This window comes from Lithobates pipiens, unplaced genomic scaffold (assembly GCF_037356315.1).
Source record: "Lithobates pipiens isolate NorthernLeopardFrog02 unplaced genomic scaffold, aLitPip1_a1.2 Scaffold_18, whole genome shotgun sequence".
NCBI lineage: Eukaryota > Metazoa > Chordata > Amphibia > Anura > Ranidae > Lithobates > Lithobates pipiens.
This window is the reverse complement of record NW_027507758.1, coordinates 403,087,832-403,104,163: the sequence shown is the minus strand read 5'-3', so window position 1 is coordinate 403,104,163 and position 16,332 is coordinate 403,087,832. Positions and strand designations below refer to the sequence as shown.

Sequence of the window (16,332 nt, the reverse complement as noted above, 5' to 3'; positions counted from 1 at the left end):
GGAGGTGTCTCCGCTGTCAGAACACAACACAATGGGCAGGATTTCCCTAGCCACCACAAATGTGAGGAAGGGGAAATCGGCTAAGTTTTTTTTGTTTGGCCAGCTTTAGTGTAGGTGAACTTGCAAACCTCTAGTTTATAACCTTATGAACACAGCAGCATTTTATTTTTTTCTTGGTTGTACTCCTACGGCTATAGGGTGTCCATCTACTTGTTATCTCTTTAACTTTGCCTTTCTTTGAATTTTGGGTGAGTTGATTTCAGTATTTTCCCTTATGTGATCATATGTTTCTCTATATATCAATTGGTTGATTGCTAATGGCCTGTATATTGTTTGTTATAACTTATTTAGATATCCTCCTGAAGAAGCGGATGGTCCGCGAAACTAGTAGAGGAGACCTTTGTACGCCACCAGAACTGAACTCTTCTTTGAGTATCTGTAAATGCTAAAACGCTCTGGGGTATATTATGATTTTAATAACGATGTTTTGTGTATTGTCCCTTTTTTTACTTTTTGTATTTATTAAACATTAGTAAATTGTATTCATTCCTTTTTGCTTGTTTATACAAAAAGTACCGGTATAGTCCAAATACTATTTGTTGGTTTGGGTTGGTTATAGGAGGTTAGCGTGAACGGCTACCCCAACACCCCCATACCAAACCTTTTGATTCTTAAAATTTGTGGATGATGGTACTTGGTATTTCTATACTTACCTGAGGCGATACTCGCAACTCTTTTCATTTACTTAGCTGTTGAGCAACTGCGCTTGTACAGTGCAACTTCCCTTGCAAAGTGCACATTTGTTTTGCATTTAGTAAATCAATCCCTATATCTATGATCATAAATGTACCAACTAATCAATCATTCTACTAATTTGTAAGGTCCATCTGCAGTCATTTTATGTAAACATTTACCCCTTCAAAAATTGTTAACATCAGTATTTGTTTCTGTTTTCAAAATATAAACAACTGCCTTCCATAACAGTCAAAGCAAATATTTGCCCGATAATATATGCCATTTTAAAATGTAGAATCCAAGGAATTCTCCGTTAATTCCTATAGGGACTCCTACAGCTCTTTTGCCTGAGCTCACATTCACCACAGATGCTGCAATTAATTAAATATGGCTACAATAGTATATAGCTGAAAATCGCTACTTCAGTAAAACAGTTGTGAACAAAAATAGCTACTTGTGAATATCCTCCTAAACATCATCCCTCTCTGTGAGATCCATTGAAATGCTGGTAACACAGGAAAAAACCTGGTAGAGGGATCCAAGGACAAAAGGCCTTTCGGCTGGAACTAGGTGTACTAATGGTGATTTGAGAGGGTCTCCTCACAGTAGATGGGTGTTTTGGAGAAGATACATGGTAGAAGGCTCTTGCCTGGCAGCCCACATGATGGACTGTCTGGCACCCAGCTTGGGTGCCTCTGTCAGTATACAGCTTCCTCCACTTTGGGACCAGGAACCAGGTTTTATAGCTGAGCACCCAAGAACTAGACGACACTAGCTTTGGTGCAAACTGGAACTCTTTGTTGTAAATTCACACAGAATATATACCATACAAGATCAGGTAATAGCTTGATCACATTATCCTAGACAATTAGCACATCTAAGAAACAGCCAACATAGACAAAAACAGTATGCTAATTAACAAGAAGCCTTGATTAGTCAGGGGTTGCCCAGACAATCTGGTAGCAAGCCCACAACTCTGGACACACAAAGTACATTACATAATCATAAACACATAAACATCCTACAATGGTTCAATACCAAGGTAAAGTGGACACAATATTAATCATATCTCCAAGAGTTGAGCAGACAGAACAAAAAAATAGGTGACTCATTTAACAATGGGAACTCACACCTGCGAGGCACACAGTGGGGCATATACATTTAACACATAACACCTTAAATAGATTAGAGTAGGAGACATCAATGTCAGGTTGTTTTGAGCTGATTGGAAAACAGTCATTGCTATTTTGGGCAAAAAGGCTGTGTCTCGGGTCCTAGATCCCAGAGTCAGTGTGTTTTGAGGAGGCATGGACCTGAATCCAAAGCAAGATCACTCCAAGGGTCCCCCAGGCAAAAACCTCTCAAGAATAGAGCCTCCTCAAAAGCCAGAGCCCATAGTCAGTAGGCTAGAGGCTACCCTGCAGTCCCCTCAATAAGCCCCTGTCCTGGTTTGGTCTGTCACAGTCTCCCCTCAGTAGGGGAGACCAGTAGATGGGTGTTTTGGAAAAGGTACATGATATTAGTCTCTTTCCTGGCAGCCCACATGTCAGTTTTTACAGTGCAGGGCCAGTCACCTGGCTGCAGATCTGGCTGCCCAGGTGGACTGTTGGAGGGATCCAATACCAAAGGTCCATGCCTCTGGAACTGAAGTACACTTATAGCAATCATGGAGTGTTTCCTACAGTAGTTGGGTCCACTTCATGCTGGCCCTGACAGTGTAAGGCCTCTTAACTGGCTGCAGATCACTTGTCCAACTACTTGTGCATTATCAGGCGCTACCTCTTTAACCTCTTCATGACCGCGCCGAATGATGGCTACAGCGCTCGCACTTTGCCGGGAGGCTGTTATATGATGTCCTCCCATGCTTGCGCTGCCTGCGCTCCCCCCGTAAGCTGACCACAGATCGGGGTAAAGAGCCAATTGCAGTGGCTCTTTACCACATGATCAGCTGTGTGCAATCATAGCTAATCACAGTGTAAACAGGATTTGACAGTTATCAGAAATCCTCTCGTCATGCTGACAGTGCTTGAGGACAGGAGAGCCAATAACAACTGATACTGATAGCAAATCCACATAGGGGACATCTATACTGATAATCACTGCAGATGATCAGTGCAGCCCCAACAGTGCCCAGCAGTGATTCATTTCAGTGATGCCTGTCAGTGGCTATCAGCAATGCCTATCAGTGCTGCCTATCAATGCCCATCACCCCATCAGTCCAGCCTCATCAGCACACATCAGTGAAGGAAAAAAAATACTTCTTTACAGAAATTAAGAAACAAAGTCTTTTTTTTCGTTTGTTTAGCAAAAAAAATGAAAAAAAAAAACCCCAGTGGTGATTAGATACAATCATAAGAAAGCTCTATTTTTCTAAAAAATTATACTTGGGTACAGTAATGAATTTAATCCCGTACAAAGTGTACAGGAGGTCTCTTGAAGTTAGGTCTCTGAGAATGCTTCAAGGCTTGAATCTTGATACCATCTTCCATAGCAAAAGGCAATGCATCTGTCTTCAAGCATGCCAGTGGATGGTGGATCAGAGGGCTCCACAGTGGCAACAGGAGCTGGGTGATATAGTTGGGATCCATGGCTTCTTCTGGGAGTCTTGAATATAATGGCAGAGGAGCAGGAAACAGTCCCTGTCAAATGTCTTGTGGCAGAGACAATTGTGGCATATGAACTTGGAACATTTAGGTCTCTCTGTGGGTCTTGATAGGTTTGAGGAGTTTATGGGGTAGGCATCTTGATTTTCCCTTGGTTCCCTCTCACTAGATATCGTAGACTGGCACACCAGGAATGCCTACTGAGTGACACCATACTTAGAATAACTCCTTTTTGAAAGAGTTCCTGGTCTGAATGTATCTTCTTTAGACAGCCATAAAGAAGGCATGAGTCCTTCCACACCATCTGTGGCAGTCTTGAAGGTCTGGACATGGTTAGTAAAGTGGTCCACCATGACTAGACATAATGGTATCTATCTTTTGACATGGTCAGTGAAAAAAGGTTGATGGTCAGTACTTCAGTGGGGCAAATGAGTGCCAAGTCAGAGATGGAATTTGGGCCTCTGCATCCATTGACACTAAATAGACCACACAATGACAACTGACATGTTCAACCACTGTAACAGACCCACACACATGACTGGTCTCTTAAACCAAGCAATCATTATATGGATACCCTAGTCCAATTCTATGTGGTTTCCCTCTGCCAAAGTGAGGATCCGGACCCTGACACTATGACCTCCCAAATCACTGATGAGTCATCGGGTAACATTATTCTGCAGTACACTCTACCATTGATAAGATGGGACCACTTAAGTCAGGAATTTCTGTCTCTTCAGCTTCTTCAGACATATCTTATGAGGATAGACCTCTAATTTGTCTCCAAACAGGTTCTCATCAAATTGTTCAGTGACTGCTCACACCAAGGCCAATAATACCAGCTTGGAGGAACTACAGTTTACAGGGTTCATCTAAATCACAAGCAAGCTTTGAGCTGTGAAAGTGATGAAGCTGTATTTGTATTTGTGAGAGTATGGTCCCCAGACCTTGAGTACTGGCATGGGTTCTTAGCTGAAATGGAAATGAGTAGTCAGCAAAGGCCAGCACAGGAGTCAACATCAGCTGCTGCTTCAATACATTATGTGCTTCCAGTTGTTCTAATTCCCATTCCACTTTTATGTGGCCATACTTCTGACCTACGCCTTGTAGGAACATTTAAATCAGCTTAGAATGATGGGTGTATTGCTTGGGTCAATAATATCCTGCCAGCTACAGAAATATTCTGACATTGACCATAGTTGTTTGGAGTCTCCATTCCTATATGTCCTTTACATTCTTGGGATTGAGAAGAACATTTTGTGTAAAGATGAAGTGTCCTAGGAAATTAAGCTCATGTTAGAATACATTGCACTTCTTAGGTATGAACTTCAGTTTATACTGGTACAGCTGGGCCAAAACAGCTTCTACGTGTGTAAGATGTCCCCAAATGTGGCAAAAAACACCACTACTTAGTTCAGATGGATCAGAGTACGATCCAGTACTCCAGTTCTTCCTGTTTTCTCCACTGTCTAATCATACACTCAGTGGGAGGAGGTCCAAACAGTCTCTCTGCAGCTCTATTTCATGCTCTTTTGCATAGCTGACTACATTCATTTTGAATTTTGCAAAGTAAGACAAACGGTTACCGGTACTTATTATTTTATTTTCTCGCATCTTGGGCTCAGAAAACTCTGGTCCCTATTAAATCTGCGCACCCTCCACCTCCAACAGGATTGCATTTGCCCAGTCTCCACTTCCAGCTGACGTAACATATAGCTCGTGATTGGAGGAAGGCTGTTTGACAAGCTATGGGCAGCTAAGTACCTGCATGGCTCTCTCCTAGGCTGACTGACCATGTGCTGCTCCATTTTCAGTTTAAAGATTTTAGGAAAAAGTAGCGTCTTATACATGGAAAATACGGTACAGAAGTATCTTAGTTAAGATTTTTTTTAAACATTAGAAACAACATTATGTGTGATAAGATAAAAAGAGACAGGAGTAGTGGTGACGGTTCAAATGGTGTACATGTGCAATAGTAATCTGGTGATTATTAGTTCTGCTAAGCATTTTGTTCTTTCCTGAAACAACCATGCATGCGATGCAGGTCATGGTGAAAAGTGTGTTGAAACTCTGTGTATTATACAATACAGTGTAGCCTTGGATTACGAGCATAATCCATTCCAGGAGAATGCTTATAATCCAAAGCACTCGCATATCAAAGCAAGTTTCCCCATATAAATCAATGGAAACAAAGATAATTAATCACGCTTTGACTTCTATTGCATGCAATACCGCATGTGGCCAGAGGTGGGGGTTGCCGGAGAACCTCAGAAATACTTGGGGACAGCTCAGCTGAACTTGGAAACCCTCAGAAAGGCTCAGAAACACTCGGGAACAGAGTATTTCTGAGTGTTTCTGAGTATTTCCGAGTGGTTCCGAGTATTTCCGAAAGGCTCCGAACAGCCCTGAACCATTCTGAGTGTCCCCAGTGCCTCCGCACCTCTGTCCAAATGCGGTAGTGTACACCCCATTAGATTGAATTCTGCTTGTTTTGCAAGACAACACTTAAAAAAAATTGTTGCTTGTCTTTCAAAACTCTCGTTAACCGCGTTGCTTGTTAACCACTTCCGCCCGGCCTAAAACAAAATGACAGCTGGGTGGTGGTTCAGTTATCGTAACTGGGCATCATATGACGTCCTTCAGGATAACAGCCGCCGCACACCCCTATACACCGATCTTGGTAAAGAGCTTCCGACAGAGGCTTTTTACCACGTGATAAGCCGTATCCAATCACGGCTGATCACAATGTCAACAGGAAAAGCTGTTGATCGGCTTTTCCTCACTCGCGTCTTACAGACGCGAGTAGAGGAGAGCTGATCAGTGGCTCTTCTGACAGGTGGGTCTGCGCTGATTATTTATCAGTGCAACCCCCCTCGGATGCCCACACTAGATCACCAGGAGAGCCGCCAGGACCACCAGGGAAGGGGGCAACATGTGGATGGCCGGGTAGGTACCTCATGGCCATCCACATGTGCAAATTATGCCCAGTTTGTGCCAATCAGTGCCCACAAATGGGCACTGACTGGCACCATTATATAATATATGATACCCAGCAATGCCACCCATCAGTGTCATCAGTGCCACCAATCAGTGTCATCAGTGCCACTCATCAGTGTCCATTAGTGACACCTATCAGGGCCCATCCATGCCCATCAGTGCCCACCTATCAGTGCCCATCAGTGCCCATCCATGCCACCTATCAGTGCCACCCATAAGTACCCATCAGTGCCACCCATAAGTACCCATCAGTCCCTCCTACAAATGCCCATCAGTACCACCTATGAGTGCCCATCAGTGCCACATATTAGTACCACCTATCAGTGCCCATCAGTGCCACCTATCAGTGCCCATCAGAGTCACCTATCAGTGCCCATCAGTGCCACTTCATCTGGGCTACCTCATTGATGCCCATCAGTGCAGCCATATTAGTGCCCATCATTGAAGAAGAAAACGTACTTATTTACAAAAAATGTTAACAGAAACAAAGAAAAACTTTTTTTTTTTTTTTAAATTTTTGGTCTTTCTTTATTTGTTTTGCAAAAAATACAAACCACAGAGGTGATCAAATACCACCAAAAGAAAGCTCTATTTATGGGAACAAAAATATAAAAAAAATTGTTTCGGTACAGTGTTGTATGACCACGCAATTGTCATTCAAATTGCGACAGCACTCAAAGCTGGAAATTGGCTTGGGCAGGAAGGTGTCTAAGTACCTGGTATTGAAGTGGTTAACCAAGGTTCCACGGTAGTCTAGTAACTGTATTTTAAGCTATGACACTACTTTATCTACAGTAGGGTAAAATTGTGCACATGTGCCACAAAATAAAAATGACATTGCTATGAGGGGAATAATAACTGCAGGAACTGCAGGAATAACTGCACTAAAAGCTGCGTTTGAAGTACACGTTTTATTGAATATGAGTAAATAAATGAATGTTTGACATATTTGAAGTCTAAAATGCACCTTCTCTTGTCACTTCAGTGTATAACAGTACACATTCTACGAGGTTAATCCAAGTAAAACTAAAGGGTGCCTTTCTTCAAAGTGAGCGTTTAATCCACTTGACAAATTGTAATTTGACACTGAAATCATTTCCAGTGTCATCCTAGACACAATTGAGTCTCATTCTTTCTCCCTGAGTACATCTTTGCCCCCGTGGGAGATGCAATGTTACAGCCAAGAAAAAGAATTAAATTAGGTACAGAAATCAATCGTATAACTGTTTCCAGAAGGAGTAAACATTGGCTAGCTCTGATTTCCCATCTTTGACTACAACACAAATGTCTTTGAAATTGCATGTAATGAAATGAAAGGCACGCCGTGACTCGGTAATGAAATACACTGCATGACACATGGGGCTCCTGGCTACATTTGGCAAGTGTCATATCAACGTTGGTACACATACTGTAGTTGAAATACTAATGATTCCTCAACGGATCTTTACAAGTTCTATTAAGTGCCAGCGTAGTTTCCAGCAAGCTGAGTGTATAGATTGTAGTACTGTGTGGCTCATGTTTTAGTGCCCCACAGTGACTGCACTATGTTATTAAAATGGCAAATGCGCAATGCAGTTCTTCAGAGGTCCATCCAAATTGAATAATACCACTGGCTAGGCGATACACCTTATAATTTTAGCTTGCTGTTTGAAGTTAATACTGGTGATTGTAGATTTAATTAATGAGCAGCACACAAGAGAATCAAATTATACAGGCCTGACTGAATCTATGGTACCCGAGCAGCACTCAATAAACTCTCATCTTCCAATATATTGGTTTATGTCATTGACATCTAGATTATGGAAGAGAGATTAACTTTCTTTTTAATCCTAGCTATAAACACACCAAACTTTTATATATTGGGGTGCAACATTTGTCCCTGTAAATATATGTCTGTATTAAATAGAAAGAATGACAAGGTTCTTATGAAAAATGGATTGAATAAAGTTAGACTGCTTTAAAAGTATGCTACTATTTTATAGGTTCACCATGTCAAGAACAGTGATGTTCAGTTGAATTATTGAGTTACATATTTTAACTTTTATCCAGGGATATCAGGAATATTTTAACTTTTATCCAGGGATATCGAGAATGTTTGATATTAGAACTTAATACTGTAAATTATCAGGAGGTAGGCATTCTTGTGTATTAGTATTAGAGATCTTAGATACATTTTCCACCACCAAAGAATCTAAATGGGTTTTATATATTTTCCTTATGTCTCCCACAACCCAAAAACATACCAATAGTGTAATCATCTTCCACTTAAACTGGCATGTGATAATATGACTATAGCAGGGACATTGCACTGTAGGGGCCTTCTTGGGCAGAGACTGATGTGAATAGTTTTTATGCTCTGGGATGGTCGGTGGAATGAGTTGGTAATTTTTTAAATCTCAGGACAATATATCTATTTTCATATTTTCAGAGCTTAAAAACACCAGTGATGCTTTAACTGAATAAATATTACTGGCTTGCATACCTGGCATTTCTGTCCATTTTTTTCACCCAGTCAGTGTTTGTAATGGATGAAACATTATGATGTTAATGCTTAGATTAAACATCTATAATTAAAACCTGGTAATTTAAATTATTTTTCAATTATTTTGAATGTACGTATCTGCAGATATCCTTTATAAATAATAAAATGTGGATGTGATACCTTCTAAGCAAGAAGAAGTAAACACCAACAACAAAAAAATCACATTATACTTTTAATTAGCATTCTGTTTTTAAAATGCATATTTTCTAAAGTTTATATTTTGAATATTTTTCTGACAATTCAAATATTTATTAAACAAGATGCAAGTAAATTTGGATTTAAATGTAAAAATCTGTATGCAGAAAAGTAGACAATTTGTTTGGAGAGGAAAAAAAGCTGATCAAATTTTGGTTTTGTAGTACTTACATGCATGTCTGAGCCATGTTAAGCCTTAGGAAGCCTATCAAGCCTTACTTATTTTTATATAAATTTCCTTTATAGAAGCAACAAATTTATAAGAGAAAACTGAATACAAAACATCACAAAAAAAGCATTGTAGGTAAGTAAATACACGGTACATGTAATTTATTACCACTTAAAAAAACAGAAAATAATGCATTTTTACAGAAATTTAAGGTCTATGTTTGAATGGTCTTAGCTTAGTCGCTTACCTTCTTATTCCTGCTGAGACCACATCAGACTGTTAATGAAGATCGTTTCATCTCCCTCACAGAGAGGGACAGGTAGTTAACATTCACCTATGTAACTAAGGAGTTTATTACATCTAAGCCTTGGTCAACTTGTGCCGTAAATGGTGTTAACAAGCACCAATGTGAAAGTTTTTCCAAAGGAAGACTTAAAAAATCTTTGGAAGCTTTTGTAGGACAGATTTATGGACCTAAGCTTAGTGAGTCTCTGCAGGGGTATACTTAACAAGACCATTCCCTGTAAATCTCTCACAAAGCATAAGCAAGAACAGATTTTCCATGAATAGTTAAACATTAAGACAAGTGGGTGGCAAAGCTCTTTGGATTGTTGTGAACGGTTTATTGTTACAACAGTAAAGTTGATTGTCCATCTGTTACTACAAAATAGTACGTCACAATGTGACATATGTGCTAAGACTATAATGCACTTGAATATCAGCTAGTGTTATTTTGTTTTAAAAAAATTACCTTGAGTTAATTTTACAGTATTTAAAATGATATATAATAAAAGTGCCATCATGTACCAAAAAAGTAAAAATAATGTTCAATATTTATTGTTATTGTTATACGAGTTTACAACGTTAGTAATTTGTATGTAGATTTTGACCTGTGATTCTGTGTATTGGAGTACTTAAAATATGTTAGGTAATATTGATCATATCCTCGCCTGTCATTTGTAAATGGTTCCATAATTTATTTTTGTTTAAAATTAACAATTTTATAAATATTAAATTGTAAACTGCATAAGTAAAGGTGTTTTGACTTGGAACTAAATTGTTAGTGGAATAATATTTTAAAGTCTTTTCCTTGCAACTTTTTCTAACTTCAAACATTTGTACTGTTGTAGTTATAGTTGTAATTTAAGTTTTTTGTATTTGTTTACTTACACAATGGGGAGTTCACAATGTTGATGCAAAACAGTTCTACATTTTTAGGTTTTTGTTGAACTGTGAAGATGTGTAATTGTTGAATGAGATTAAAATATAAGAGCAGTGTTGCAAAGCTATTAGAAGTGGGAAAGGTGGAATATATGGTAGCTATAATCTTTATAACATCTATTTTCTATAAATAAATATAAGGTGTGGTTTCTGTCAGTCCTGTAGTGTGTTCTCCTTTCTAATTTGATGACAGCTGCATTTTTAACTCAAGGTTTAAAAAATGCAAGAGAGAGGAAGGATGGGGTTAGGTTAGAACTGCCCTATTATATACCCAGTTTCTTGAAAAGAATAAAGGAAAAATCGTTCCTCCAGAGACTCTGGCTGACTGATTACATCACTTCCCTCAGATAGTAGTGCCTCTTTATCACCTACTAGTAAATCTAAAGAATAGACTAGGAAAAATGGTGTGTAGATAATGAAATATGGATAATACAAAAAAATGGCACAGACTTGCAAGTATGCATGCATACTTTTTAATCATTTGAGAAAATTTGCATTAAAAAGTTTATTTTGGTTTTAAGGAATCTCAATGTTGTCTGGAATATTGCTGTACATACAATGAGCTGGCTGAAATTCAGCTCCCCTCCCATCTGATATCCTTTAACTGAAAAATCAAAGTAGCCAAATGGGTATGTGGCATGTGATCATCTGCATCTCACAGAGCTCCCACTGTTGATCCTACTTCGATCCACCTGCAGCTGATTTACCAGACCTAACTTGCACAGATTCATCTGTGAAATCCCTGTGATTCACCCGGGTTTTGTGCTTAGTGAAATCGCCCACATGATTACCTGTAATGGCAGCAAAGAGGCGACGGCCTTGGAGTTGCAAGATAGTGCCCAGTCAGCATTGTTGCAGTGTAACCCTAAGAGAGTTGAGAAGTCCAAGGAGTATGTGCAGCAGGGCATCCCACCCAGGGAAGAAGTATGTTCAGGACATGCTGTCCTATGCTCAAAAAATCACTGGCTCACACAGCCAACCACTGCTGAAGGATACCGAGGCCTCACATGATGCTGGGTGTGCAGGAGGCAGCTATCCTAATGTCCAGTGCAGACACCATTACAGCTCTGACTGATATCCCACCTGCTGAGGCATTCAAACTCCCTGACAATACAGAGCAGCACAGCCTAGGGGAAATACTACAGGCAGTAATAAGTGTACAGCATCTGTTAATACTCTTAAACATCATTTTGGCAGCCTGGTGCAGGAAGTGTTTTTACTGCAACAGGACCTCCAGTAAATGAGGGAGGACATTATAGCAACTGAAAGCCGCATCCATGACATGAAGGATGATCTCCCTCCTCTCAACAGGGAGGCTCATTTTACTTCCCAACTGGACAAAGTTGTTAACAGCAGGGTTGATTATATTGAAAACAGGCGTTATGTCCAATAATGTGGGCATATAGGGCTGCCCTAATGGCTAGAAGAGAAAGATCCCACTGAATTTGTGGAGCATTGACTGCTGGAGCTGTTTGGCAAAGATGCATTTACACCCTTATTCTCCATTGAATGTACACATATAACACCACCATGACCTTCGCCAGCCAGGCTTATATTGGCATGTCTCTTAGCCCTTGTACACACGGTCGGATGCTCTGATCACAAAATCTGTCGGATTTTTTCCAACGTATTTTGTCCGAAACTGGTGTTGCATACACACGGTCGGACAAAGTTGTCGGAAAATCCGATCGTTCGGAATGTGATGATGTTCGTTCGTTACCACGGGACTACGTTCAGGCTAGTAGCCAATAGCTTTGGTCCCGTAATGTTATCTGAGCATGTGTGGCACTTTGTCCGAATTCTCTACAAACAATCGGACAAAGTCCGATCGGATCATGTTGTCAGAAAATGTTATATCCAGCTCTCAAACTTTGTTGGTCGGACATTCCGACAGAAAGAGTCCGATGGAGCCCACAAATGGTCAGATTATCCGATGACACGGTCCGATTGAACATTTTCCATCTAGATGTCCGACCGTGTGTACAAGGGCTTAAACTACAAAGATGGAGAGATCATATTATGCTTAGCATGTGAGCGTTCAACTATACAATATACACCTATACGATATCATGGTACGCAAATATCTTTTTATCTGGACTTCTCTGCAGAAGTCCAATGCAAAGAGCAAAGTTTGCAGAAAAAGTTGCAATGTTTACAGGTATTTTACACTATGCTATATCTAGCCAAGCTGAGAGTTACTGTGAGGGGACAAGCTCAATTATTTGAGATGGATGTGGAGGCCATGATATTAGGCCCCAGGGACCAGCATTGCTGGAGCTGAGGGACTCCCCTAGTTGCCAGGGGAAGAACTCCTCCAGTGAGAGTGGGGGGGGGGCAAGGGAAAGGAAAGACAGATTTTGGTGGTAGGGGACTCTTTTCTTAGATTCTTAGAAAGACAGAGAGGGCAATCTGTGGTAAAGAACTGAAGCGCCAAACTGGATGCTGTCTACCGGGCACTCGGGTTCGGCACATCACGGATCTCGTGGACAGATCCTGGGAGGGGCTGGGGAAGACCTGACTATCATTGTACATGTTGGCACCAATGACAAAGTCAGAGGCAGATGGAGTGTCCTAAAGAACGATTTTAGGAACTTAGGAGCTATATTGAGGAAAAGGACCTCCAAGGTAGTATTCTCAGAAATACTACCGGTACCTCGAGCCACACCAGAAAGGCTCAGGGAGATTAGGGAAGTAAAAAGTGGCTGAGGAGCTGGTGTAGTAAGGAGGATTTTGGGTTCCTGGAGGACTGGGCCGACTTGTCAGTCGGTTACAAGTACTATAGAAGGGACAAACTGTACCTAAATGAGGAGGGTGTAGTTCTGTTGGGAGTGAAGATGGCTGAAAAGGTAGAAGGGCTTTGGGGGGGAGGGTCCAGAGGTAGAGATAGTCAGCATGGAACATATTCCAGAGGGTAGTATTGGGGGCATTAGTGGTAGGTTGGCTAAAGCACATAAACCCAAGGTACGTATAGTAACAAGTCCTATTTGCAACATAACAGTATGCGACTGGTCTAAATGTCAGGAGCCTGGCGGAGAAGATGGGAGAACTAGAGATACTGTTGTACGAGGAGGATTTTGATTTTGTGGCAATTTCAGAGACTTGGTTCAGCAGCTCTTATGATTGGCTGGCAACCATTCAAAGGTATTCCCTTTACCGCAGGGATTGGAAGGGTAAAAAAGAGGGAGGGGAATGCCTGTATATCAAGAATTATGTACAAGTGAATGTGAGAGATAACATCACTAGGGGAGCTAGGGAGGAGGTGCAATCCTTAAGGGTAGAGCTCCAAAGGGATGAAAATAAGGAAAAAGTAATACTAGGAGCATGCTATAGGCCCCCTAACCTGAGGGAGGAGGGGGAGACAGACCTCCTATCACAAATTGGATTATCAGTAATGATGGGAGGTGTCATCATAATGGAGGAGTTTCATTATCCAGATATAAACTAGGCAGAGGAACTGCACATTTGTCTAAGGCTCACCAGTTCCTAAATGTCTTGCAGGACAGTTTCATGGGTCAGATGGTAGACGCACCAGATGGTAGACCAACCAACTAGAAACAAAGAAGTTACTAGACCTACCAACAATACAGACTTGATCACAGATTTGGAAATAAGGGGCAATTCTGGAAACAGCGATCACAGGTCAATTAGTTTCAGAATAAATTACACAAATAGGAAATGTAAGGGGAATACAAAGACACTGAATTTCAAAAGAACCAACTTCCCTAAACTATGAACCTTGCTAAAAGATATAAATTGGGAAAAAATCTTAGGAACAAAGAACATGGAGTAGAGATGGGTTTACTTTAAGAGTATATTAACCACTTAACAACCGGCCCATAGCCGAATGGCGGCTACAGGGTGGTTGCTTAACTCTGGGAGGACGTACTAAAATGTCCTCTCAGAATTCCGCTCTCGCAAGCCCCCCTGGGGCACGCACTTGAGAGCATCCGTGATTTGTGACTTGCCCACCAGGTGGAACTCGACTTTCACAATGCTGACACATGCAACAGAGGGCCGTCAACGAGTACCTGTGTGAACACAGCACGACGATAGGCTCAGGCCGCCTCAGCTTTTTTTCCCCACGCCAATGGCTGATCATTAAGGATGCATGCACTGTATTGTCACCATTTGAGGAGGCCACAAGGATGGTGAGCCGTGATAGTGCATGCATCAGTGACACAATCCCTGTTGTGTTCCTGCTGGAGAAGACCCTGCATGTCATTATGGACAGGGCACTGGAGGCAGAGCAGCAGGAGGAAGAGGAGGACTTTATTTCCTCTCAAGGCCCACTTTATCTAGACACCATCATTTCTGTGTCACAGAACACACAAGAGGAGAGAGGAGGATGATTCTGGCACTTTCATAGGCTTCAAAGAAGAGGAAGGTGTATCAAACTGTAAGTGATGGCTTTTCAACCCCAGGACCCTTGGGAGTAGTACGTGGCTGGGCAGAGTAAGTTCCAGAATCTGTCATCCTCAGTGACACATAGGATTCTGCATCTCAAGCCTCTGCAAATTTGAGGCACATAGGCAACCTCATGCTTCAAAGCTTGTGAAAGAACCAAAGAATACGTGGCATAAAGGAGAAGGATGATTATTGGTTGGAAACCCTCCTTGACCACCGTTATAAGAGGAAGGTCTCAGAACTCATCTTTCCCCACAGAGAGTGTAGAAGATAAAATCTCTTGAGGACACGTTAAAAGGGATTTTATTGAATATTTTAGATGACTCCAGTAGGTTATAGTGTGGTGTAAAACTTAGTTTTGGGTCTTCTGTTGGTCAAGAGACGAGCTTTGGAGAAGGCGTCCACCTAAGTGAGGCATTTCTGAATTTTTTTAGTCCTCGCCGCTCGGGGCTATCAGCTTCCACATCTCAACGACAGAGTCTGCATCACATGGTGGACAATTACCTCTGGGACAAAACAGAGATGGAGAGCTTTCCAGCTGATGATCCACTGACTTACTGGGCTATGAGAATAGACCACTGGCCAGAACTTGCCCAGTATGCTATTGAAATGTTGGGCTGCTATACATCCAGCATGCTTTCAGTACGGGCATTCAGTGCTGCAGGAGGTTTTAATAATGAGCATAAAACGCGTCTGTCCATAGACCGATTGACTTTTTAAAAAATTCATCAGTCCTGGATTATCAGCTACGAAACCTCTGATGCCGATGTCACTGATTAAGTCTTTTTGGGATGTGGAATCTCTGCAGGACTTCAAGGCTGCCTAGCTTTGAGGGTGTTCAATAATTTAATGTGGAAGAATGTTTTTGGTATGGGTTTCATGGGCACAATTAACACCCAAAGACCAATTTTTCTGCACCTGTTTGACAGGTGCATACCATTTCATTTTTTTACAGCATGACCAAAGACCCGTTACTTCTATCCAAGGTTAAAGTGACACCAGAATATATCCAAAAAGTCTCTAATCATTGCTCCCAGTGCACTACATTGTGGCCTCATTGTAGACTCTGGCTCCTCAGCTGTTGCTGAGCTTTTTGGCTTTATAAATGCAATTATTGCTGCAGCAGATTCTAGACGTGGTAATGATCTGCCACTTTACAGATAGACTAAGGGGATCCCCCAGGCACTATACTGGAAGGAATTTTTCATTTGTATGCTTTCACTTTAAAAATCCAAAAATCACTGCTCATTTAAAAATGACGTTTTTCACAAACTTTTTTTATTGAAACGTGTCCCCCAAGGCAGGACCCAGACCCCTATAACCAGCCCATCCCTACTCCTCAGTCTTCACGAGGGAATCAGGGGGCTTCAGTAACCAAAACTGCAGTGTTTATCCTCATGACATATCACATGAAGCACCCTTATGGCTAACAAGATAGAATTAGAAATAGACGTGGAAAACTTAACATT

At 41.2% G+C, this 16,332-nt stretch overlaps 1 long non-coding RNA gene across 2 annotated transcripts in view; it reads left to right on the top strand.

Annotated features, from left to right (window-relative positions):
* The window catches only part of LOC143988382 (uncharacterized), a 949,733-nt gene that overhangs the window by 634,390 nt on the left and 299,011 nt on the right, over window positions 1-16,332 (top strand). The gene's annotated exons all lie outside the window — the stretch shown is intronic.